At 35.7% G+C, this 27,574-nt stretch overlaps 1 protein-coding gene and 1 long non-coding RNA gene across 2 annotated transcripts in view; one reads left to right on the top strand and one right to left on the bottom strand.

Moving 5' to 3' along the window:
- Positions 1–929, bottom strand: part of SLC8A1 (solute carrier family 8 member A1) — a 352,258-nt gene extending 351,329 nt beyond the window's left edge. Inside the window, exon 1 of the mRNA XM_039887329.1 lies at positions 849–929. The gene's annotated coding sequence lies outside the window, so the exon portion shown is untranslated. The remainder of the gene's footprint in view (positions 1–848) is intronic.
- On the top strand, positions 313–27,574 carry LOC120621737 (uncharacterized). The gene is made up of 4 exons (XR_005658280.1): positions 313–598; positions 15,239–15,473; positions 16,245–16,431; positions 23,129–27,574. It is a non-coding gene; the product is annotated as an uncharacterized LOC120621737 (long non-coding RNA).

Genomic DNA, 27,574 nt, shown 5'->3' with positions numbered 1-27,574 from the left:
GTATTCTAGAAAATAGACTGGAGGCATGTCAATATCGGTATTATTCTAGTCTTCATATTCACATGTTTTCTTTGGACCCCTGAGACATACGACTTCTGTTATTTTACACAATCTACTATTCCTCAAACATTCCTAATGACAAAACAACAAATATCTTTGGAAAAACTTCTCCTCAAGTCCCCAAATTTTCAGTCATTAACAAAAAAGAAAGCAAGAAAATGTTAAAGGTACTGAGAAAATTCCAGTGTTTACAGCTGGTTTCAGCCATTTCAACTTGCGCAAGACCCCATGTTTGTGAAAGCAACCCAAGAATCTTTGAACAGGATGTAATCAACCTCCGATCTGCTGAGAAACACTGCAAAAATGACTTCAGCTGCCAAAAATAATAATGTCGTTTACAAGCAGCTCTTCCTATATCTAAGGAAGAACTAGCCGCACAGGAGTTTATGGTAGCTTTGGAGGAGCAAGCAAAGAAAAGGGTAAATCCTACCTACCCCACCCTAAAATACAAAGTATCAGACAGAATCCACTGGAAGCTGTGGCCCATTCCAAAGGTGCTGGCAACATCGAGGGAGTCATATCCGCAAAAATCCGAACGGTAAGTGACCCCAGACAAAGGGATTACATTTGGCAGCAATTCTGTGTTGTCACTTTCCCTCTGTAACCAAGCTGCCTTGTCTTGTGAAGGCAAAGCTGTTAAATACCTCTTAGTCGCAAGCCCCAACCCAAATCTTCCTTTTTTTCCAAATATTATCTGGCAGCTTCCCTTAAGGGACATCAAGAGCTTGGGAGGGAATATTCACGAATGATCCTTTAGATAACTTGTATCACAAAAGCCCTGCACCTACCTCTGTCGAGCCTGGGCTGCTCAGTCCACATGGGCTGGATGTGAAAAAAGACCCGGTGTGGTGGCTTCTCCAAATTTACCAGAAAGAAGGGACCTGGGATGCTTGTCCTTTAACTGTCTCTAAACATGGTTTGCATAGCTGGATCTCTGCTTATCTGTGCCTTTCGGCTTTCGCTTCCATACATGGATCTGTTCCCAACAGTAACTCCAAGCTGTCGAAAAGAAGCTATCTGGCAGCTCTCCGCTTCATCCAACACATGGATGATAAAAATACACATATAGAGATCCTTCCAGCCAGGCCCACTTCTCACCCCACCATCCTGCCACTATGCCTTTTTGCAAATACCCTTTCCAGACTGGCATTTCTCCTCTCCAGACATTTAAAACTACCGGTTTGTACCTGATTCCCACATAGTTTTCAGGGTATGGATTTGCTTAGCTTTATGAAAATAGAAGAGTTCCAGGGTCTTCATTCTTAAAAATTTTAGCAATAAGATATGTATGGGACCTGAGAAGTGTTTAGTGAATGAATGAACATGTAAATGAATGGCTGAATAAATAATATTGTATGTCAATGAATAAATACATAATGCATTTATTTAATTGAGAATAGTTGTTAACACTCTGGATTCTTTGTCTTAAAGGATAAAGTAGCAGCAGAAGGTCAAAGTAATCAAAATCTCTAAGATTTGGAGAGACCAGGTTCTTATTTCAAGTGTCTCATTTAGGATATTGTAGCAGTTCTACTAAGCTACTACATAGTATATGGTTTAAGATTTAGAAAACATTTTAATGTAAAAAAATATAAACCTGAATAGAATACTGATTGCTACTTTTGTTAAACGTCAGTGGTACTTTAAATGACATAACTTAACCGTGACCTAAATTTTAAGGTGTGGGGAGGGGGAGGGGGATAAATCCTGCTCTTTATAGTAGAGAGGTGAGAGGTACTCTCAGGGGTTGGCCAAACCTGGCTTAGATTTCCTGTGCCTTAGAAATTAATCTTCTCAGTTTTTAAATTTATCTCTCCTTTGCTCTTTTAGTATGTCGTTATTCTTGTGTAACAAGAGGTCAAAATATTGAGAGAGAGAAAGAGTGATGAAATTTCCAAATAACATTTTTTCATTGTTTAATTTTTTTCCTGAAATCATATTATAACTCTTCTAGAGTCTTTTGTTTGCAGAAGAAAAAAGAAATTTGAGGCAGACGGGCATAATTCTGTTTGGTGTATTTAAATAGAACTAGTTTGCTTAAAAAATGCCCGAGGAAGAAAAGGAGGGCTAGACAAAACAAGACTGGCAAAATGGTAATTATTGCAGGTGGTCGATAGGGAGTTCATTATATTATCCTCTCTGTGTATATTTTAACATTTCTATAAAAGAAATAAAAAAAGAAAGAAGAATACAAAACAAACATATAAATAGCAGGTTTGAGGAATCCTAGATTTTAGTAATCTCTGTCAAAAGCACTTAGGTAAGATTGTGTTTTTTTAATTCAAAATTTTCTGACATTCCAACCTCTTTCTCCCTACCTCCAATCAGATATATATATGTATACATATTCTATATAATAATATACTGCTATATATTATTTACATAATATATATTATAGTATATATAGCTACAATATAACATTATCAATATAATAATATAGTCTATATAATTCATATCTAATGAAAATTTATATATTTTATTTGAAAAAGCTGACCAAATGCAGCTCAGTGATGCACGTAGTAGATGATTACCTTACCCAGGAGCATTCAATACCCTCTTATCTCTTGCCTATTTCTGTTTTAGAAATCCAAAAGCAAAACTCTTTCTTACTGTGCCTAGGTGCGGGGATGACCATATAACACAGTTTTGGTCAAGCAGGTGTGATAAGTCCCCTGGCTGAGACTTCAGGAAAGCTTTCAATTATCTGTTAAAAAGGGATAGGCTCAGCTTCTGCCCCTCTTGTCCCTGTACCCCTTCCACCTTTTTCAAGAGCACAAAATTGAAGCCCAAAACTGTAGCAGCTGTTTGGTGATCAGGAGGAGACCAGCAGGAGGACAAAGGCTTCTGAGGTAAGGAATGTGGACCAGTCAGTTCTTGTCAGCATCACTGACTTGCTGTCGCAACCCTGAACTACCTACCTCTGGACTTCCTGTCATGTGAGAAAAAGAAAACTCTAATACAAAAAGTAGATTTTAGATTGTGAGCTAGGGACTTGAATTAAAAAACTGTGCTCTGGTCCTGGCTCTGTTACTTACTAGCTATGTGACATTGGTCATGTCACAGAGTTTTATTTTCTTCTCTGTTAGTCAAGAGAACACTTGGCCTTCTTAGAATTATCCTGAGTTAATGTGTGCTCTATAGCCTCATAAATTGTAGGGGGTTCTATCAATGTAAGGTACTGTTTATTTAATACACAGGTGGTTGACATACACAGTGACTCCACAGTTACACATAACAGGAATGAGGCGTCTGCTTTCTGTTCAAAAAAGAATTTGTAGACACGTTGACTGGCTTAATTTAAAACTTCTTGGGAATTCTGCTCTGAAGTTAGGAGCATCCAAGGTATGAAAAGCTGGTTATGTTCCAAAATCTGTTTGGCTATTTGGGTCAGCCAAACTGAGCTGGCACGTTCTTGGTGAGGTTTGCTGTGGAAGTGAGCCAGTTTCCTGCCTTACCTTGGGTAATCAGTATCCTCTGTTAGGGAGATCTTTTCAACTCTAGAGGATGCTATGGGAGTGTGTACAGGAAAAGACTTCCTGACAAAGAGGTTAAAGGCCTATCATGCTTCCAAGAAAAGAAGTTAAATTGGTCTCCTTTGAATATTGTAGATGTAGAAGTCAAGATTTAATGTACGGACATCGGTCTGCCTAACTCCATGGAAAAGGGTAGAGTACAGTGTCTCTGGGCATGCTGTTTCATTGTGGTCACTTGGCACAGGCTCTGTCTTTCAATGGAATGCTCTGCACCTCCACTCAAAAGTATGTACACACATACATGCACCCCACCTCTGTCTGCCAGCAGTATGTATCCTCGGCCTTTTAAGATTTAGGTCAGTGTCTCTTCCTTTCTGAAGTCTTTCCTTATCTCCCAACCAGGTGTTCTAAAGCACAGCTGGTACGTTATTGTAGTTTGTTACTACTTGTCTGCCCTTGGCCATTAGACTGTGAGCTCCTGGAAGACAGGGGCATAGTGCTTTTTGCTTTTGTGTCTCCAATATCCATTATAGTGCCTGTCTCAACAAGTTTGTTGAACAATTAAATGCATTGATAAATGAGCTTAACAAGTTTGTTGAACAATTAAATGCATTGATAAATGAGTAGAAAATGGGTAAATGGTAGTTAACACTCAACTAGTGATTATTAGGCTGGCAGCCCTCCCTACTAGGTAGGGTATAAGAATCTCAAATACCCCACTACTCATGTAGGTAGAGTCTGTCAACTCAATGGAGACAGAAAACAGATGTCCAAAACATCAACATTTTTTGATGTCCAAAAATGTTGACATCATACTGATTTAGCCAGGTAGATCCTCTAACGTTTCCAGTTACTCAACTCAGTGGGCCACTGCATTAGCACAGGTCACTTCGGGTGGGTACCTGACACCAACTATTAGTATTAAAGAGGGACGAAGATCGTAACTTTTTAAAAGATCACAAATATTCACTTTTGGTGATTTAAAAAAAATGTTTCTTCTTTTGTCTAATGATATGGGAGGAATTTTTTATGAAAGACTTGTTACAGTTCACAGCAAGTTTTCAAAGGATTTGAATGCAAATGAATAACAACATGTCCATCCTACCTTGCAAGACTAGATATGAGAAAGAGATTGAACATGGTTTTTAAAGAATCAGCTCACATATCACCTTTCCTAAGTAGATTTTCTTGACCTGTTTTCGGCACCAATATCAACATAGTAATTAAATTAGTCTCAGTTGCACTCCCTTAGCACAATGTTCAGATTTCTTCTTTTTAACACCTTTATTGAGATATAATTCACATGTCGTATAATTCACTGAGTCAAAGTGTACAATTCAGTGGTTTCTAATATATTCACAGATATGTGCAACCATCGCCATGATCAATTTTAGAACACTGTTTTCACCTCCCTATGCCTCTATCCTCCCCTGCTCTAAGTAACCACTAATTAACTTTCTGTCTCTATGTATGTCCCTATTGTGGACTTTCATATGACTGGAATAATATAATATGTGGTATTTTGTGACTGGCTTATTTCATTTAGCATAATGTTTTCAAAGTTCACCCATTTGTAGCAAGAAATAGTACTTCATTCCCCTTTATGGCCAAATAATATTTCATCGTATAGCTTTACCATATATTATTTATCCATTTATCTATTAATGGACATTTGAATGATTTCCATCTTTTGGCTATTATGAACAATGTTATAAACACTGGTGTAGAAGTTTTTGTGTGGACATTTGTTTTCATTTCTCTAGGGTATATACATAGGAACAAAATTATAATAATTCTGTTTAATCATTTAAGGAAGTGCCAGATTGTTTTCCAAAACAGCTGCACAACAAGGGTTCCATTTTTCCATATGCTTGCTATCTGACTTTTTTGTTTAGCTATCTTTGTGTTTGTGAAATGGTATCTCATTGTGGTTTCGATGTGCATTCCCTGATAACTAAAGATGTTGAACAGTTTTTTTATGTGCTTATTGTTTATTTGTACATCTTCCTTGGAAAAATATTCAGATTCTTTGCCTATTTTTTAATTGGATTATTTGTTTTTTAATTATTGAGTTATAAATGTCTTTTATACATTCTAGATACAACTCCCTTATCAGATATATAATTTGTGAATATATTCTTGCATTCTGTAGATTGTCTTCATTTTCTTGATGGTATTCTTCAAAGTACAAAATTTTTAAATGTTGATTAAGTTCAATTGATTTATTGTTTTCTTTTGTTGCTCATATTTTGGTATCATATCTAAGAATCTTTTGCTGAATCTGAGGACATGAAGTTCTGTCCTTATGTTTTCTTCTAAGAATTTTTTTTAGTTTTAGCTCTTACATTTAGGTCTTTCATCCAGTTAAAGTTAACTCTTCTATGTGAAATGAACTTCATTTTATATCTAGATATCCATTTGTTCCAGCACCTTTTGTTGAAAAGACTATTCTTTCTTATTGAATAGTCTTGGTACTCTTGTTGAATATCAGTTGACCTTAGATGTACAAGTTTATTTCTGGAGTCTCAATTTTTTCCTATTGATTGATATGTCTCTCCTCATACCAGTAACACAATGTCTTCAGTATATTATTTTGCAGTAGTTTGATATCAGGATGTGTGAGTCTTCCTACTTTTTTCTTTTTCAGAATAATTTTGGCTATTCTGAGTCTCTTTCAATTCCAGATGAATTTTATAATCAGGTTGTTAATTTCTATAATAAAGTCAACTGAGGTTCTAAGAGGGATTTTGTTAATTCATAAATCAGTTTAGGGAGTATTGCCTTTTAACAATATTAAGTTTTCTAATCTATAAACATAAGATGCTTGCCATTTATTTAGATCTTTAATTTCTTTTAACAATGTTTTATAGTTTTCAGAATATAAGTTATGCACTTCTTTTGTTAAATTTATTCCTAAGTATTTTATTCTTGTTGATGCTATTGTGAATGGAAGTGTTTTCTTAATTTAATTTTTGGATTAAAAATGAAGCCATCTGGGTCTTTGTTCATTTCATTTGTTATCAATTGGTTGGCATAAACTTGTTCATAGTATTCCTTTGAATCTTTTTTTATTCCTGCAAATTCAGTAATAATGTCTGCTCTTTCATTTCTAAATCTTGTAATTTGAGTCTTCTCTCTTTTTTTCTTGGTCAATCTAGCTAAGTGTTTGCCAATTTAATGCTTATAATTGTTATAACTTTCTGACGAATTATCTTTTTTATTATAAAATGTCTCTATCTCTAGTTACATTTTCTATTTTAAAGTCTATTTTGTCTAAATTAATATTTCCATTTCAGCTTTCCTGTGATTGCTAAATTCATGATCTCTCATTTTCTATCCTTTAATTTTCAATCTATTTGTGTTTTTGAATCTAAAGTATATATTCTGTAGAAAACATGTCATTGGGTTATATTATTTTTGTTTGCTTGTTTTTATTCCAGTCTGATAATCTGTCTTTTGATTAGATTGCTTAGCCTCCTCACATTTAATTTTATTATAGATGTAGTTGAATTTACGTGTTTCATATTACTGTTTGTTTTCTATGTCTCATGTCTTTTTTGTTCCTCTATTCCTCTTTTACTGCTTTCTTTAGTATTAAGTGATTATTTTCTAATGTAGCATATTAATTCTTTTAATTATTTTTTTTTTCACTATAATTTTGAATAACTAATGGTTGCTCTAGGGTTACTATACACATCTTAACTTATCAGAATCAGCTTCGGATTTAAACTAGCTTGATTCCAGTGATACAGGAAATGTTCCTCTCATATAGTACTGCTCCCTTCCCCCTTTTGCAGTGTTCTTGTTTTATATATTACATCTATTAATGTTACCAAACTAATATTGTTACAATTATTACTTTACCATCTATAGTCGCTTCCTTAGTCCAACACAGCTTTGCTTCCACTGCTTCTTTTGTGCTTTGTATTGTTGGTAAATATATTGCATTTTATATGTTATAGACCTAACAATACATTATATATATATATATATATATATATATATATATATATATATATATATAAAATTTTATACAATTGCTCTTTAAATCAATTAGGAGAAAAGAGAAAAATATGCATTTATAATGTCTTTCATAATTACTTATGAAATTACTTAACTACCTTTATCAGTGTTCTTTGTTCATGTGGTTTCACTTACCATCTGGGTTTGCTTGCTTCCAGCCTGAAGAACTTTTAATATTTCTTATAGGGAGAGTCTGCTAGCAAATTCTTTCAACTTTTGTTTATCTGGAAAAGTATTTATTTAACTTATTCTTTAGGAGATAGCTTTGCTAATTATAGGATTCTTGGTTGAAAGATTTTTTGTTCTTTGAACCCTGAATATGTTATCCCACTGCCTTATGGCCTTTATTGTTTCTGCTGAGAAGTCAGAAAATAATCCTACTGAATTTCCCTTGTAAGTATCACATTATTTTTCTATGGTTGCTTTCAAAGTTTATTCTTGTTTGTGATTTTTCAGCATTTTTACTATCATGTGTCTATTTCTGGTATTTAGTTATAGTAAGCAGTTATTGTCTAAATGTTTTCTGTCTTTTTAGGAAGTCCCTTTCTTGGTCCTTTGGTTAGAGAGAGCAGGCTTTTACTAGAAATTTTTTTTTCTCTAGCTCCATATTTAGGACATCTGAGGCAAAAGAAAATCCAGGGAATTCATTATATTGTTGATGAGTACCAAGACTCCTCATTAGTTTGCCATCTTTCTAAGTTCTCACTTATTTTACACGTAATGTCCAGTGTTTTTAGTTGTACTCTGTGAGAGAAATAGGGGAAAGTATGTCTACTCCATCTTTCTAGAGTAGAAGTTAAAACCTCTTAACTCTTACAAAGTACTTACTCATTTTCCTTCTACCAGGTACAGTAATGGCTAAAATCAGTTTATATTTGCCCTCTGGTTGGGTAACCAAATACCTCATCACTTCAGTTAGCATTAAGTTTGCTAAATACTGCCAGGAAAAAAACGAACACTCTGATAACAACTTAAAATTTAATAGATCTTGGGGCTTGGTAATCACTTCCACTGAAATATATTTTATTAATTATCTTAAACCGAATAAGGTTTCAATGGAAGTATCTTTTTAATCCACGACTTGTAAATGCTACCATCTAAGTTTGAATTTAACATTCAATAAGAATTGCAAATGCACTTAATTATATCCTCAGATAAAGTTTTTGTTATGTGGCCAAATCTATCTCATTATTTAAAAATACAATCATTCTACAAAATTACAGATCCTATCAAGCTTTCTTCTAAAAATCATAGGCCTGCACTTTTGATTTTATTATCTTATTTGAAGGACAATCAGGTCTCGGGTACAAAACTCAGGCATCTTTCTCTCTTCCATTTCTTTCTCTAATCTTCCTGAGTTATTTCAACAAATTCCATGATCACAACTACAACACATAAGCTACTAATTTTCAAATATATATCTCTCTTAATGATACCCTTCCTTCTGCACTCTCTCTATACTTCCAATTTGTATTTGACTTTTCCTCTTGGATACACTGCAATGACTTCAAACAAAACATGTCTGAAACTGAAATTCTTAGCTCTCTTCCACTCAAACCACTCTTCCTTGTATTGACTTCTTCTTTATAAACAGGAGTACAATCTATTCAGTCTCTTAGCTGGTAAGTTCAGTGACATTTGCTACTTCTGCACCCACCCTGCATTTAAGTCACCATGAATTCCTTAAGATTACCTAAAGTATCTCTTAAATGCAGTCTTTCTTTCCAAAACTGTTGTCATGACTTTCATTATTTTTTTCCCTGGCTAGAACTTCTGATCTGATCTGATACTAGTTTCTTCTAACATAAGTTCATTTTCCATTTGAGTTATGTTCTTCAAATATAAATCTATAATGATACCATCATGAACAACAGCAAATCTCCATATTTATTGTTCTGCTAAAACTGTGCCTGGCTTCCCAGTGAGCATGAAGTATACTTCGGTCTTTACTGATGTCCTGTCCACTTATGTTTCCTATTACTCTCCTCTGTGACTTATTCTCTAATTTTAATGAACCCTTTACAACATCTCACACACATTATAATCTTTATTACTAAGCTATTGCACATGTTTTTCCTTTTGCCTAGAATTCCTTCTCTTTTCAAAGTGCTCCTCATCCTTCAAGATCAAACTACAAACCACTTTCACTGTGAAGCCTTCCTTGAATTCTCCATCCATATTCCAACTGAAGTTTGCTAATGCTTTTCTAAACAATTTATGGTTCTACATTGACTCTTTAATTCTACCATCAATCTCTTGAGTGCTGGGACTATGTCTTATTTAATATTGTATCTAGCACATGAACAATGTTGGACACTTAATAAGTGTTGTACAACATTAAGAAGAGCAGTTTATGAAAAGTTAAGGGGTTTAAAATTTACTAGGGCCAATGCAGAGCCAGGGAGTCTTTTAGAAGTGGCAAGCAAGCAATCTAGGGGCAGGAAGGGGGCTTCTTGTTGTTATTTATACAGATTTATAACTTACTAAATTTTTGGTTACTTTATTGTTGACCACAATTACCTCTCTTTCACCTAATGCAGAAATTGACCACTAACCTTGTAAGGCTGTAGTATTCATTAATGTATAATAAAGGTTTGATTTAATGGAAAGAGATAGCTCTATTGGCAAAGCCGTATGAGTTTAATATAATTCCATGGCTAGTAGTTTTTGGACTTGGCTCAGACTCTTAGAGATCCAAGCACAGACTAGAGAGCTGGCTTCTTCTGACCCTGGTGAGCGTCAGTATTCATGAAGATAACCTCCCAAACTTTCTGTTCGATTCTTCTTCTGGCTTTAAATTTTCCCTCTCATTAACCAATGCATTTTCTGTCTGTTCCTTCTCCTCCAGCCTGTCTGAATAACTTTCAGTCATATCTTCCTTTTTGCTGTGGTGTCTCTACAGATTGATGGCTTCATAACCATTCCCTTGTTTTGCAGGACTGCACAAACTGCCTCACCTACATAAGGCTCTTACAGACAGCCCAAGGGCAGAAATACCTGCAAATAATCATTAAAGACATGAGGTTTGAAGCCAGGAACAAAGCAAACCTTGGTAAATGGAGTATCAGCTCATGAGCTGTATATTAATATGAAGTTTATAAAATGTAGCCTCTTACATGATATGTGAGACTGTGATCTGTCTACCCCAATTCTAATAAAGCATCACATCTTCAACACTTGAATTCATTTTTAATAAAACAGGATGCATTTTATTTCAAGAGCATACCGGTTAGTGGAACTCTGAAGTAACTTTCTTCTACTCTATGATGAAGTACTGAAGTGTCTGGAAAGAAATGAACTCTTAAACTTTGGTGGCATTCTCAGATGGGAGCTTCACAGATACAAAATGCTGAGCTACTCGGTCTACCTACTGGTGCTGCCTGTATCTCTGGTCCTCAGCAGGAACCAGGACTGTACCCCAAGGAATAGGCTGGAGACTGCCCTACCCACAGGCATTCTGTCTAGCCTTTCTTAAGACTGAAGCCTCACTTTGATCTTTATATCTTTTTATTGAACTGAAATCACTTATAGATGACAACATGTCTCCCTAACACTGGGCATCATTTCTGCCTGTACTTTATCTAGATTGGGCATCTTGGTTACTGATATAGAGATAAATTCAAATTGGGATCTTGCAATATTTAAGACTTGTCTTAGTTCTGTCCGCATTAACAGATGCCATATACTGTCGACTTACACAATAAACATTTATGAACATTCAGGAGTTCTGGAGGCTAGAATGTAAGGTCAGGGTCCCAGTATGGTTGGGTCTTGCTGAAAGCCCTCTTCCTAGTTTACAGACAGCCACCTTTTTGCTGTATCCTCACATGACAAAGTGAGAGCTTTGGTCTTTTCAGCCTCTAATAATGGAAACAATTTCATCATGGGGGCTCCATCCTCATCATGATCTCATCTAAATTAATTATCTTTCAACAGTCCATCATATCCAAATACCATAACATTGAAGATTAGGATTTCAGCATATGGATTTTGGACAGACACAAATATTCAGTCAATAGCAGGACTTGATTATTGCTACTTGTCATTCTTCACTTTTCTATTGTGGAGAGGCAGCCACCTGTGCTTTTTACTATTATTTAATTTTAATTCTGTACATAAGCCCATCTGTAACCATCTTCTGTCACTTCTGGGTTGCTTTTTCATTCTATTAATTATGTTATTCTAATTTTACCCAAGTCCTATGAAGAGGTAGCTTCTATCAATCTTGTGGGTCTCACCTCAGATATAAAGTCCTCAGAAGGATCTTCAGGATTATGCCAATGAAACATTTTAAGCAGAGATAGAGTATGATTAGATTTACATTTTTAGAAGATCATTCATGCTATTGTGTAGGTAAGAGATCAGTTAACATATTCTTCAAAGATTCTTAAAGACATCTTGGTTGATTCTGGTTTAAGATTGTGGCAACAAAGAAGAAAGTAGACAGAGCCTAGATATATTTAACAATAAAACCTGAGAGTTGATAGATTAAATGTGAGAGATCACAAGAGAGGGTGGTAGCATGTCTGCCTCTAAGATTTTTGGCGTAAGTATTTGGGTGGATGATGGTGCCATTCAAACCAAATTCCATGTTCAGCATTTTTCAATACTTCCCCAAATCATTCAGGATGACGTATAAATTTCTTAGTTCTTGGAAATGTTTTTAGATCTATTTCCTGTTAATATCTTAATCTCTACTCTTATTGCTCAACCACCAAGCTTCTTTCATTGAAGTCACTATATTACAAATGACGCAGTGCATGTGTAATCTGGCCACTTAAAAAAACCTCGGTTTTCCTGAAACTCATTATGCTGTTCCCCCTATGCCTTTTTTTTTTCATTGAATTTCAAGGCTCAGATCAGGTATTATCTCCTCTGGGATAAAGATGCTGGCCCTTTCAGTATGGCTTAGATTTTTGAGGCACACTCTGTACAACTCTGCTATTCCACCCTATAATTGTAGGGTAATTACTATTTTATTGTTTTGCTTTTCAATTAGGCTTCAAGTTTCATAAAGTCAGGGAACAGATTTCATTTGTACTTGTATCATTAAGACTTAGCATACAATAGGCGTTCACTATAACATTTAATTGAATAAACGACTACGTGGATAGATGAAAAATACTTCTTGCTCAGAAAGATAAAGCAAGATTTCGTAGAATAATTGCATGGCTTTGAATTAGATTCTTCACTCTTGAGTAAGGACAGAATTGAGACAGGTATTGATATTGGCAAAGATCAAGCAACAAGTACATAAGCCCTGAGTTCCTGAGTGAATAAAGGGTGAATGAGAAGGCAGGAATTGCTGCTGGACAGAAGAGTTTGAGTAATAGCCAAGAAGCAATATGGTATAGAATCTGTTTGGCTAATTGTGAGAGATCCATTTTGGTTGAAGCTTAGGCTGACTGACGGGGATAGTAGAAACACAAAGGTCCTCAAGTGGCAGGCTCGGCATTTTGGTTTTGTTAAATAAAAGAATAATGGCACTACCAAAATTGCAATTTTTTATAAGATTTAATAAGATCCTGAGTGATGAGATTTGATGATAATGGAATACTAGAACAATCATAAAATCAAATGTTTATAGAGACAAGCAGGTTGGTGGATTCTCACTTGGCACCCTCTGGAAGAAAACACTTAATGTCTTCTTTGTTCCTAAAAGAATATCTTACTTTATAAGTTAACTATTGATCTAATATGAAGCATGTGGAAGGGGAGGAGAAAGGGAAGTGCATAATCATTGGTCAGAAGGAAGTGTTAGACTTCAGCTAGTTATAAAATGGACCTACCATGCTTATGTTTATATGATCACTAGCATTTTAAATTCTGCCCAGAGCACTGGAAAACAGAATCATTGTACTTACCATAACACACTGTATCCAGGAGTTCTCTTAAATAATTCAAATAGTCCTGTATAATTAGAATATTTAATTCACCTGGTGTCTTGATTGTTAAAATATTAGATTACTTGTGTCCTTGTATTTCAGATCACATGATCTGGTGCTTTGAAGTCATCACTGGAAATTTAGCTCTAACTGAACTGGTGGTATCCAGGGAGATGTTCTTGGGTAAATCCATTTCATTTTTGCTTTCTTCACAGGGTTTGATTTTGTTCTTCAGTGTCATTGGAAATGACAGGTTGCCTTGCCTCCATTTCTTTCCAAACTCATGTCCTAAGATTTGAAATATATATTTTTTAAAGTTACAAGGAGGTTATTCAAGCTTCTATTTATGGGGCCCTAAACAACGGAATAGAAAGTTCAAACTGGTCTCAAATTCTTTCTGGGCTCCAAGGTCTCTAGCCCATTATAGGCACCCACTAATGATACTCCTTTGCCTTTATTTGGCATGCAAAGTCCTCCTTGTTGGAGAAAACAAGAAGAATGGTAGTAGTATTTTGTAATTATTCAAGAATTTAATTCTGTATCACTTAAAAAACGCATCAAAGCAAAACAAAACTAAACAGTATTCAATTAGTTTTGCTCTCTACTGAGACTGGTGATTCTCCTTTTTAAATGGATTAGAATATTGCTGACTTCAAGAACTTAGCCTAGTAAGTATTTTATCATCAATAGTTCCTAATAATGTGTTATATTCTTAAATAAATAAAATTCTAAAGAAATATTTATGAACTGATATTTCCCTTTATCCACTCATATCTTGCTGTTATTAAGATTATTTGTCACCAGATACTGACTATAAAAATATCAGTGCTTAAAAGGCTTTGCTAATTATAATAGTGTATTATTTAAAGTCTAGTCTAGCTTCCTATGTAGACAGCCTAGTTAAGCATGACTATGTCTGAGGCTTTCTCTATAGATTAGGCAAAGACATTAATGCTAAAATAAAGTACAATGAAGAATGTTTTTTTTTCTTTTTAATTTATAGTAGGCAGAGCTTGAAGAGATGAGCTAAAATAAGGGTAAACAATTTCAAGATATTTAGATTGGAATTGTTGGACAATTGAATAGAGAGAAAAAGTTGGAATGCTATACCTTTCTCTTTCCAACCCCTAGTCGGATCCCAAGGAAGTTATATAGTGTGTGTGTGGATTTAAAGGCAGTGATGAATGAGAAGGTATCCTGTCAAGCTAGTTGGTAGAACCAGATTAAGATCAGAAAGGCTGGTACTAACTCAGCAGAACTGAGTGGTGATGGGAAAGCCGTAAAGGCCAGGAAACATTTATCCTAATACATGTGGCTATTGGTTCCGAAATAAAATCAAGAGACTCTGTAAAACTTACTTGTTACTAAACATTTTCTTAGAAACTAACCATGTCTAGAGACTCGTTACAGCCCTCTAAGCTCATAAATTATTATATATGTCATACAAGCCATTGATTAACACAGGAAAAAGATAAGGCAAGTGTTTAGAAAAATGCACAGCCATTACATGGAGATATATATTTTTCCAAAACCAGTGCTTATCTTATTTAAGATAGTTTGGAACTATCGACAAGCTACTTTAATGAGATTACTTTTTGAAGGAAACAAGTTCAGTAAATCACTTTGTTTTTCTTCAGTTCTTTTCATCCTCCATGTAAAATTTTAACCACGATGGAAGGAGAGAATCTCTGGTCCTAAAAATTCAACAAATTTCTTATCCACAGATACAGGTAAATGGAAACTATGACTCTTCAATAACAACATTAGTTATTGTGGTTTGTTTTTAATCTGTTACAGACTCAGATAAAAAGACGTTGCAAAGTATTTCTGTGCTTGTGCATTTGCTTCAAGGACATGGAGAAGCAAATCTTAAAGCAATATGATCTGATCAAGAAACAGCTGGAAATGGCAGCAACCTGATATGGAGCAATCAAGAATTGAAGGTTTATTTTGAATGAGAGGTGTTGTCCAACTGTGAGACTGAGCGATTGCAGCTGCGAATAAGTGCTAACACAATCAATAGTGACTCCAGGTATGAAGTTATTGAGAACCTGTCTCGTTTCATGTCTCTTTCTGCTGCTACATTCACACTGCATCCGTAGATTGCAATACTGTCTGTAGAGGAAGAAAAAAGTTCTTCAATTTATCCTTATTTTTAATAACAGCTTCTGAGCTGTCATGATTTGAAATTACAATGAAAAAAATGGCTTTTTTAGAAAAAAGAAACAATATTATTTCAAAGCCAAATTGTATATTTGACAGATAAGAATGCCTCATTATTAAATGGTCTTTAATATACATCACCTCTACAATCTGCCATCAATTTTTATATTAGTTGTTCTCTATTTTCTGTACTTGCATAGCTATGGGCAAAGTCAGTTCGTTCTTGCTGGTCCCTACTACTGTTATTATTTTATTGATATAGACCATAGAAGCTGCTCAATAAATATTGTTGAATGATCTACAATTCCAACAGTTTATATTTGGATACTGCTTTAGGAGTTTGCAAAGCACTTTAACATAACTTATTTAATTAAACTTCAAAGCAACACAAATATATTATCGAAAATGTGTTTTTATGCCTCATTATTTTATAACCATACTTCATGTATCGCACACACCTATCACAGATACTTAAAGACAGACATATGGCTATATAAGCAATATTCCCCAAACTTATGCTTTGTTTAGGATTTCCTTATGAATGTAATTTTTTAAAAGTAAAAACCTTCCTCCTTTTTATATTACAAAAAAGACTATTTGATGATTCAAAAATCTTTCTTTTTTTCCTTTTCTTTTTCAGTTCTTATAACTCTGTAATGACACTGATGGGGTCACTTACCACACAGAATACAAACATAAATAAGATGAATTTTCGAACTCAGCGAGATCAAAATTCATTTGTTTGCTTCACCTACTCCTTCCCAACTAGCATTCTCGCTAGACAATTTCAGTTGGAAAAAAAGGCACTTATCTTAGAACCTTAGGAGGTAAGCTGGAGCTGGGCAGCTTTTACAGTTTTTGGAACGGTTGAGACTATGCTTAGATATAAAGCACTCTTTTTCATGTAGTTACCGTTATAATGCAAAGGGAAGAAGCAAATCATTCAGAGCACAATCAGTGAGTCCAGGGTATTGAAACATTCCTCTTAGCAATATCGAGTTACTTTATTTGTTCATGAAGTACTTGAAAGTTGAGAAAGAACAGCAGGCCTTCAAGAGAGAACAGAGAAAGAGTTGGCTCCCAATGCTTTCATTACCAAAAGAGAGTGTTAAAATGCATAGAAATGTTAGCTGTCTACTAAAAAAAAAAAAAAAAAAAAAAAATCAATGAATGACACTTGCCAGTTGCAGCTCACTCAACCCTGATTTAACAATCATTTGAGATCAGACAAGGGAATGGCTCTGAAGTATAAAAAGTATTTTAATTTCTCCTGCTGAGTGTTAATCCACTTGAAACATTGGAGCGGATGCTGTCAAAGGAAGCAAAACATCTGTACCACCACCTACACTCTCAAACAAAAATTCTAATGTAGTTGTATGGAAGTATGTTCTGTGAAATACTAATTTTATTAAAACATGTTCGTAATCCTGTAGGCTTGAAAAGTGTCAGGCCTGACCATGAGATAAAATAATAAAACCATGTCTTGGTATTCATTCAGCATTTTTTCTTCTGAGGATTCCAAAGCAATTTATGGGTATAACTCAAAATCTTTTAGTGTTGCCATTTGGAATCTTAGCCAGTGTGCTTTAACACATCCAGTAACCGGGAAAGTGACCAAGTCTCACTGTAGAAACTTTTAGAGATTTAATTTCTTGTTGCAAGCCTGGAAAATAAGAGAATAATGATCCCTAAATCTAGGCAACCCACGCCCCTGGGTAGTGTCTCCATTGAGTGTTGCTACATGCGGATAGGGACATCATTCAAAGTCCTAGTCCCAATATTGTTACACTCCACTAATAGTCCACGAAGTAACAAAAGGCACAACTTAACTCAGTCATTTCTTTGAAAGGTCCAGTGCCTTTTCTCAGAAATGGCAGAGGATTTATTTCAACACGAAAATCTGCTGAAAAGGTTACTTAAGACTTTCTAGCATTATAGCAATAGCGTATTAAGAAATTGTTCTTTTTAAAGTATTTCTATTTCATATCAAGATTGCTATTTGAGATACTCTACTAAAGAACCATTGGGTCCTTATGATATTAAGAGTTATTCAAGATAACTTGTTGCCATGGGGATCAGTAAATAGTCTTGATCTGAGACATTAGTTCCCACTGCCAAGACATGGGTGGGAGAGGTGGTTCCCACAGACACTGTTTTCTCTAGGCTAAAAATACAGTATGATTTCTATTAAAGGGAAACTTTAAAAAAAACAGTGATGTAGCCTAAAGGAAACATACTCTATCATTTTCAGAACAATTAAGCAGTGAGCATGTGATCCAATGCTTGGAGATTATATTTGCGTGGATTATTAATTAAGTTCATGCTCTGTCATGTCAAAGGTGGTGTCACAACCGCGGTTTGTTTTTTAGGGCTGTTTCACATGGTCTTAAAAAAGAAATTGTTTATGGAGATTGGTACATTATAGACATAAATAATTTCCTTTAAGGGTTACAATATAAACAGCACATTGACATTAAGTCTTTATGAGAGTTGTTTTGGTCTGCAAAATATTGCTCCAAATGGTTGCGATGAACCTGAATTAAATTAGTACTGCTTTTATGGCCTCTGCTCAAGAAATCAAAAGTATCACAATTTGAAATGTATTGTTAAATAGTATGTCGACATAAATATAATTAATTCTTAGATTTATAGGATACTGTAGAGTTTGTAAAGTGACGTTACCACCAATCATTTTGTTTGATGCATCTCACAATTTTGTGAGATAGGCAGGGCTGGTAATTCATTACTAGTCTCCTTTCATATGATGAGATTGAAAATTAAAATGGTTAAAATGCTTGCCTAAAGCTACACAGATAATAAATGTGAGATTGAGCACCAGGCCCCAAGATGAAAACTCCCTTCTATGTGATGGTTAGTAAAATGACATACTTCATCTCATGCAATTACTTTTATAAATTCTTATCATTACAACATTGAGACTTATGGACTTAATTCTGTGACAATTAACACTAAAGTATCAATTGAATTACTGTCTGAAACTTTTGTTGAACTAATTATCAGTTAAGTAAAATTATCAATTGGCTGGGGCTGGATATCATCATGGTCCTATAAAGGGTATTTATTTTTAAAAAATTTGACATATATTGAAAGAAATTAATTTTCAATTCATTATAAATTCTGCCTAAATCAAGTTTTATTTTCCATTTAGAAGGTAGGTTTCCTCCTCCTTCTTTTTTTCCCTTTCAATGACCTTTTGTGGCTTGTCAGCCTTATTAAGTTTATCACTGCATAATTTAACTCATATTTTTGCATTACTTTGATGGATGTCAAGGTAGAACAGTCAGGTTTAAAAAATTATTATGATTATTTCTCATACTGTCTTCCTTTAAGGTATGCTCTTTAGATAGAAAATAGCTAGGCTCTTTCCAGTTTTAAATTGGTATAATTCATCAAGGAATAAACACTAACTAAAGTATATGCATATTGATTGACTCTGCTTCAGGAGGTCTAAAGTACACGTTTTCCTCCTCTTAAACATCAGTCTTTTTCATGCAGGCTCATTCCTCCTTGAACATCATTTATAAAAGCTGTCAGTTGATAAGGAATTCATTTTCCTCAACTGTCCCCTAGGAAAGACATCTGTTGGTTCCTACTACCCAGGTCCCTAGAGGTGTTTTGTGTCTCTATCCAGCTTCCTTATCATCTTACCTTTCATTCCCATGAACCACCCCATGACCGTCCACAATTTTTATTTTCTCCTTAAATTATAGAGTTAGCTTCTTATGTTTGTAACCAGAGAATTCTGCTTGCTACAGAAGAGTAAAAAGAAAGTGTTATAATTTGTGTCATTTTCCTATTTGAGCAATACTGTAAAATAAGCAAATATTTTTCTCATCAAGCATTCTTTACAGCAATATTATACTTTCCTCAAAATTACTGATATAGTGTACATTTTGCATGAATCTCGCAATGTTCTTCAGAGACTGCATTTAACCAATTCCAAAGGAGGGGAGGTAAAGGAAATTTATCTGTTTACAAAAGCTCCCTACAATCTTCATTTTTGGAACAGTGGTTTCCAAATCATATCTTTCTCACTCATTTAGATAGTGCACCACTGACGAGGCTCATTTAGGGGACAGAGAAACTGTAAGTTGCCTAGGTAATTTCTCTAGGTCAAGGACAAATGTTGTTTAGCCTTTTCTCCAGTCTAGGATTCTGTTTGCTCTGCTAATTAAACTACCCTAATCAGATCACTAATGCCCGTTCTCTGCAGTGAGGCAGGTAAGAAATTCATTCCAAAGTGGCAAGTGAGTTGCTTTTCCTTCCTGCCTGTCGCCTTCTAATGGGAGTCTTAGTGTAACAGATGTGACTTGGCAAAAGGTAAGTGCACCAAAGCAAAAACCATATTCTTGGTGAGCTCACTCATTCTTGACAGAGTTTTTCCCCCTAAGGTTTTTCCCATCATGAAGTGACTGTGAAGGAGTGCCTTCTTATCTTTTGAAATCTTGAGGAGTGGAGAGTGTGATAAAGGGGTGAGAATCGGTGCCTCTCACTACCATTGCACCAAGGGGTTAAAGCTTAGTCTACATCTCTTGTTTCTGTGTATGTCCAATAAACATAGTTCCCTGGAAGCCTACGTTCAGTTCAGGAACAAGAAACAAGCAAGCATAATCATCTCCACTTTTCATCAGTTGTATGTATTTTCCCTTCTCCTTCTTAACATGTTAAAGGAGGGTTGTTGAAAACTTTTGGAAAAATAATGGGGTTGAAAACTTATTATCTCTAATTCAGTCTGCTTCACCTTCTGTGTTCTCTATGACAGTAATTATCACAACTGTTTGCACAATCACCCAGGTCTGGAAACAGTTTTCCAACTGGTCTCTGCGCCTCTTGCCTGGAGTACTTCCTATCTCTTCTCTACCTTGCATCCAATATGATCTTTACTAAGCTTGAATCTGATTTTATCACTCCACTGCTTGATACCTTTCAGTGGCTCCTGCGGTTAACCTCAAATGCCCTGGCTAAGTATACCAGCCCCTGCATGAATGGGCACCTGCCTCCTTCTCTGGCTCACCTTCGTCCCTGTCCCACAAGCACCTTCTGCTCTGACCACATCAAATGATTTGACTCTGTCCTCAAGGATTTCACATGTGTTATTCTCTCTACTTAAAACCTTTTTTTTTTTTTTGCCCTCTACCCATTTAATTTTCATTCTTCAAGACCAAGTTCTTGAAATGGAACCCTTCTGACCTCTTAATGATGAAGATGATTTTTCCTCCAGCGCACTCTTAGCAGCTATTTTAGTGCCTGTCGTATAAGATCACAGGGGCTGGTTTGTGGCTCTGTGTCTTCCACTAGATGTAAAACTCTGTGAGGGAAGAGAGTGTATCACTTTGTCTTCATATGCCCCAGTGCCATGAAGTGTTAATGGAATGTAGAAAGCAATCAAATTTGCCTTCGGAATTAAAGTAGGAATAAAACGAGCCAATACAGCAAGTAGGTAGGTGATGCAAAGAAATATCTGAAGCTGGCCAGGAAGGCAGACTTACAGTGCACACACTCCCACAATCAATTCACCATGGCTCTTCTTTTTGCAGTCTCATCTCCAATCTTCCCATCTTGTTGACACACTTTTCAAGCCTAGCCTGCCGATTATAAACTCTCCCCAGGACTGGCGGAGAGGCTCATTTTCTTCTGCAATAAACGTCTATTGGGAATCATGCATTCTGGCTTAACCAAGCTATCGCATATCCTGAATCAATTAACTCAAAATTTCCATCTCTTTTGATACGTTTTTCTTACTTAATTAGAAAAGGGAGTAAATTCCCATTAGTACCCCTGTATGTAAACATGCGAGCACTACTTTCACCCCAACTTTGGGCCTCTCCATTGCTTCACTAGGCCATGGCACATAGAGGAAGAATGAGAGCTACAGAGTCAGAGACGAGTGTGAACCCTACTCTTCCCACTTTCTGTCGTACAGGGTGTGTTACCTTCCTCTTTAAGCCTCAAGCTCCTTTCCAGAAAGTTGTGGATTACAATATCCTCCATGGGCAGTTCTGATAGTATGAAAGGATGAGATTTGCAAAACCTCTAGTTTCTTTCTAACACACAGTAGATTCTCTGTAGATCGATAGTAATTATGTTCATATGAAGAATTTTTCGGTCGATATTGGATATTGGATATATTGAATTTCACTTAGTTTTATAGGTCATAGAGTGTCAATATTTTAAATCAAAATAGAGTATGTGGGACCAGAGTCTCTGAGTTCTAGATAGTAAAAAGGTATTTTATTACAGTTATAATAACTATAACTATATATATATATGTGAATATTGAGCTCACTTGATTTGTTGATTATGGCCTTTTAAATATAGATGTGGACAGAAATGTGAAAGACAGTAAAAGTCTCAAGCCCGAGCATTTTCCTGCATTGTCTTCCCCTTTGCCCATTTATTTCATCTTTTCCTGCCATTATTTCCACAATACTGTAATCCCCTGGCTGAGTTCTCGATGTTATTATTTTTGCTCCTATTTGGCCCACCCACATCATCATTTAGAAAGCTTTATTGAATTCGCTTCTCTGGTTTACTAAACTCAGTCTCCCATGGTTTTCTTAAAGAATGGTGTAAATTGTTTCTTCCTGTTCTGACTTTTTTCCATTTGTCTCCCTAGATCCACTCTTTCACTTTCTATATCCTGCTCAGAGGCCTGAGAGATTGACCTCAAGAACAGAACCACCTGAATTTGCTTGCCTTCTGGCTTTCAGATGGGCTTGGTCAATGAGAGTCACTGGAAGGATACTAAAGGCTAGGAGAACACATAGACTGATGTACTAGCTCCTCCCACCACCAGCTTACTCCTTGCCTGGCTGTAGTCCTGGCAGTGGCTGCCTTTATGGCTACAACATGTGATAGACAGAACCACACTCACAGCTTCATCCTTCACTAGGCTTCATCAACACTACTCTTATCTTTGTATGTTTAGGGGTGGTAGAGGCTTCCTGATACCAGAGTCCCTGGGTGCTTCATATATTCTTGTTGGTCCTTTGAGCCTGCCCCAGCTCAAAAGTCCCTTCATGAAATCCTTCTCAGTTAAATCTTTCCGACTGAGATCTGCTTGATTCAGTGTCAGTATCTCCTCAGTGCCAGGAAAAAGATTTGCTTGCTGGGATTTGGCTCCCAGGACTCACAGCAGGGAAGGGGATGATGTCACTTATTAAGTGATAAAACTGAGGTCTACAGTAGCACTCCCTAGCCCAAGATCACATGGCTGGCCAATTCATAGTCAATTCAATCAAATATTTATTAAAACATAGGATTAACCAGTCAGTGGAGGTAAGAGATAATTAGTAATTTACATTTCAGCATAGGAAAGAGGGATTTAAAATACAGCCAAGAGTAAATGCCCAGTGATAAGAGAACCCAGAAGAAGAAAACCCAATTTAATCTAGTGCTTGTAGAAGAAATCAAAGGATGAGGTGGAGGGCAAAGGGTGATTATTTGAGTAGAGCATAAAGCATGCCTTAGATTTGTCTTCCCTCAACATTGTTCTTACTGCAGTTCTAGTGATCGGAGCCTTGTCCAAGCACCATCTGTTTTCTCCTGGATTGCTGCAAGGGCCTTCTGTAAGTAGTAGATGACCCATGCTTTCCATCCTCTAATCTGTTCTCTATGTTGTGGTCAGAATAATCTTTTCAAATGCAAATCTGAGACAAGTATCTGCTTAAAAGTATTTAATAACTGTCAGTTTTCCTTAGGATAAAGAAAAATGGCCTAAGAAGTCCTTATATGGACTGGTTTCTTCCCCTATCACCAACCTTATGTCTGGCTACTCATTCTTTCTCTGTTTTTGTTTTAACCTATATAACCTTTAAATTCCTTGAAAAATGTTATTCTCCTTCTGCCACAAGACCTTTGCATATTCTCTTCCGTCTTTAAAGTTCCTCTGAACCTTCTGCCATTTATCTTGGTAATTACTATCCAAACTTAAAGTATTCACTCAAAAAACACTTTCTTGAGGAAGCTACCTCTGCAAATCTCCAGGCCAGGTGAGGCCCCCATTATATGCTTTCATAACACCCTATAGTTACTCATATAGCATTTATCCCAATTCTAATTAAATTAAATGCGTTCCTTTGTATATTTTTCACTCCTTGAGCGCTGGTATGATTTCCATCTGTTCACCGCCCTATCCCCAGTGTTAGATCAGTGCTGTACAGATGGTAAGAACTCAATAAATAATTTTTGAATGAATATGTGGATGAATATGAAAAAGACCTAGACTTTGAGAAAGCTTTGTGCTTGAACAGAATATGCACAGAATTTGAAGGGATGAAAAAAATGAGACTGGGGACGACAACAAAAGCCAAATCCTGAAAGGCCTTCGATGAATAATAAATTTGGACTTACCTTGAGTATGATAAGCAACTGTTAATTTTTCTTTTTTCTTAAGCTTGGACTTTTTCAGGTTTGTTGACTGGCTGAAGAATGGACTGGTGCAGAAAGAGGCTGGAGTCAAGCAGACAAATTAAGAATCACGTGCAGTTATCTGGCAGGGGGATATTAAGAGCATACATTAATGTTTCTCAAATTTGCTGCATGTCACAATCACCTGTATAGTTAATAAAGCTCACAGAGTCCCACACTCCTGGAAGTAGGATAGGGCATAAACCTATCCTGCTTCAAACCTTTGTATTTTTTAACAAGGTCCCCAGGAGATTCTGATATCCATATATTTGAGAACCACTGATGTGAAGTTAAAGAAATGAGATGTAGTCTTGATAAAGTTGTATGATTAGAGATGAAGGATGGACACAACTGAGGAGTTCATATTAACTTTCAGGTTATTGGGTACAAGGACCAGCTCTGCCATTGGAAAAGATCGGGAGAGATTATTAGCTCTGCATCTTCATTATTGGGTTGAAAGTCAACTGTATTTTCTTCATTTTATTGGTGTCTGTCCTGTAGAAAGTCAATCCCACTAAGTCAGTGAAAAGTTGGAGCCAGAATCCCTCCTGACATGATAGAAAAGATTGTAACAGAACTTGGATTTTCTAACTTCCAGTCGATAAGATCTTAAAAACCAAAAGCGATAAATTAGTACATCTTAGAACTTATATTTTCCCTCCTAAGTATGTTGTTGCAACACTGTCAAATTGATTAATTTATGAAAGAAAGCATCTGAAACTCACTGCAGCGTTTTTGATTTTGCTAATGTAAGTATTTGCCCATTTGTTGCCAAATCTTTTGTGATTCATAGAAGTTTAGTATTAACACCCAAATTCTGGATATTATTAAATCTTGTGAAAGATCAACTGAGAAAGTATTTGTTCATCTTCTGAATATGACGAACTGCCATCTACAGACTAGTATGGTGCTAATATTTGCTGATCTTTAATGGTACTACTAAAATTTTTTTAAAAAGCAATTGCTATTTAGATTTAATATTAGTTTGACAACTTTTTTAATGCCTGGAGAATGGTAGCATTCCTTGGAATGTGGACTTTAATATTAAATATAAGACTGGGCAAAATCCAGGAGCAGGAATCAGGAAAGAGTCAAAGGATGCAATGGCCTGCTTTGTTAATATTCCTGTATTTAATTTTTTACCATACATGATCATTTACTCTAAATATATTTTTAAGTAAAATATTTGTCACAAGTGAGAGACAACCTGGAATAGTCAAAAAAATATTGGGTTCTATTCCAGACACTGATAACCAACTCTGGGACCTTGGGCTAATCACTTGGCCTTTTCTATACATTAGTTTCCTTAGCTTTAAGCTAATGGGATGATTAGTCTCTAAAAATCCTTTTTGGTTAAACAATTCTGTGATTCTGAGCATCTATATAGTTTTTACGATTTAATCTGGGAACATCTGTTACAGTCTATAACATATCTTGCCAAGTCCTTGACCTTAATTTTACCATAGACATCAGATGCTCCTTTATAGATTATACTCTGCTTTTTACTGAGGGAACAACGATTCTGCTTGTGTCTTGGGTAGTGTCAATCTGACTAAAAAAAATGCCAATTTGTTAACATTATTATGCAATGACTTCTTAATAAAGATGTCAATACCACCAATGATATAGCTCAGTGCTATTTTAGCATCATAATTTACATAAGCATCTCATTTACATTTTTATTTTTACAGTTATTGCAAAATAAAAGTCTTTTTGTTAAAGGTATCATGCTTTCCCTAAATAAACATGGATTCAAAACTAATTCGGTGATGCACATATTAACATACTGATTAATATACTGCTGTTTCATTTCTCTTAATAAATAACTGTTCCATTGCTAATTGTAACTATTTCTATTTTCAACCTACAAACTTGCTTCTTTCCATTGGAAATTTTACTTTTATGATTTCTTAGCTAGAAGAAGAGTTTAGTTTGGGCTATAAACTTCCCCCAATTTTCACTTACTTGAAACCGAGGAGATAGAAATGTATTTTTTTTCAATCTTTGCCTTTACTATTTGCTAAGCATATAGCTCCCATTAAAAGAAAAAAATGTATCCTTCTATTAATTATTAAGCCAGGGCAAATCTTTGATTCCAAGAGGAAAAATGGGTAATAACGAAGCAAACAAAAAACCATTAGACTCTATGCACTTCGGTGCTTTGTCTCTCTGAATCTTTATTTTCCAATCTGCAGATGGCAGTGGGGAAGGGGTAGAATAGTAATCACCTTGTGGAACGTACTGAAAATTATTTGAGAATAACAACAGTCAACCCTTGACCCACAATTACTGCTAGCAAGAAATATTTACTATTTTATGATTAATTTAATATGCAGTATAAAGGTACACATAAGAGGGTTCCCTGGGCTCATGCTATGTTATGATTGTATGTTAGAGACATATTTATTTTGTTTTAACTCACGCTCTTTTCTTTACGGTGAGTCAGACAAATATCAGTAAACATATTGGGCTTCCTAACGCTGTCTTACTCTCCTGCTTCTAGGATTGTATTGTTGGTCATAATTGCTCACATGTTTTCAGGATCTGGGGATTAAGTGCTGATTTTCTCTTCTGATATAATTAAGCCCTTAAAATGAGCTTTCTGTTTTATTCTTTTTGATATCTTGTCCCTATTTCTTAGAATCCCTTGCTTACTCCATAAAGAAAACTTAAAAGTATCATCAAACATGTATCTTTACAAGATATAAATACTTTTAACATTTTGCGAAATAAATTCTGGAAAGCACAGTAGAGATATGTGTTACCTTTCTCTGATTCTTTTTCCCTAGAATGTCACTGTCTTCTCTGGTCTCTTTAGCCCAGACTAACCTCTGACCTCAGCCTGTCTGCACTGAGTGCCTTGCTCAGCCACTTGGCGTCTTCTGGTCTCACAGAGCTGTGTCTGTGCTGTTGGTGCTTAGAGGGTCCAGGTACCTCATGGAGAGGAGTAGAGATAAGTGACAGAGGGAAGAGAAACAAAAATACCCATTTGTACTGTATATTTCCAAAGTACAGAATGTCCTCCTAAAGATGGTCTCTTGTGTGCTCTCTATATCACTCTGTGGTCTGGTCAGGGCAGAAACTACCATCTCCATGGTAAAGACATTGGGTTAAATGACCTGCTCAAGGTCATGCAGTTTGGAAGCATTCCAAGTCAGTTTTAGTCTGTATCTTCTGAATGCGGCTCTTAGATTCTTTCCACTTGTTCATTCCATCATCTCTATTCTGGGACTATTATCAGTAGTGCCTGAACTTGTCTTTGGGAAATCCTGTCATTCACTCAAGTACTTCATGAGGTGCTTTGATTAGGAAAAAAGGAGAAATCTTATAGCTTTGCTCTGATGACAGTTAAGACTGTCAATAGCCCATTAAAATAAGATGTAAGGATTTAGGAAGTTTGTATACCCTCACTGCGTCTTTTCAAAAGCAGAGTAATTAATACTGCCAGAAGCTCCCCCCATAACAGTCATGAGAAGAATAGTAGCAATAGGCAGTTCGTTCTGTTTCTGATGCACATAAGTTTTCTCCCATGAATCCAGG

This window comes from Pteropus medius, unplaced genomic scaffold (assembly GCF_902729225.1).
Source record: "Pteropus medius unplaced genomic scaffold, Ma_sr-lr_union100, whole genome shotgun sequence".
In the NCBI taxonomy this organism is placed as follows: Eukaryota; Metazoa; Chordata; class Mammalia; order Chiroptera; family Pteropodidae; genus Pteropus; species Pteropus medius.
Note: the sequence above shows the minus strand (reverse complement) of the source record. Positions and strands in the feature narration are given on the sequence as shown.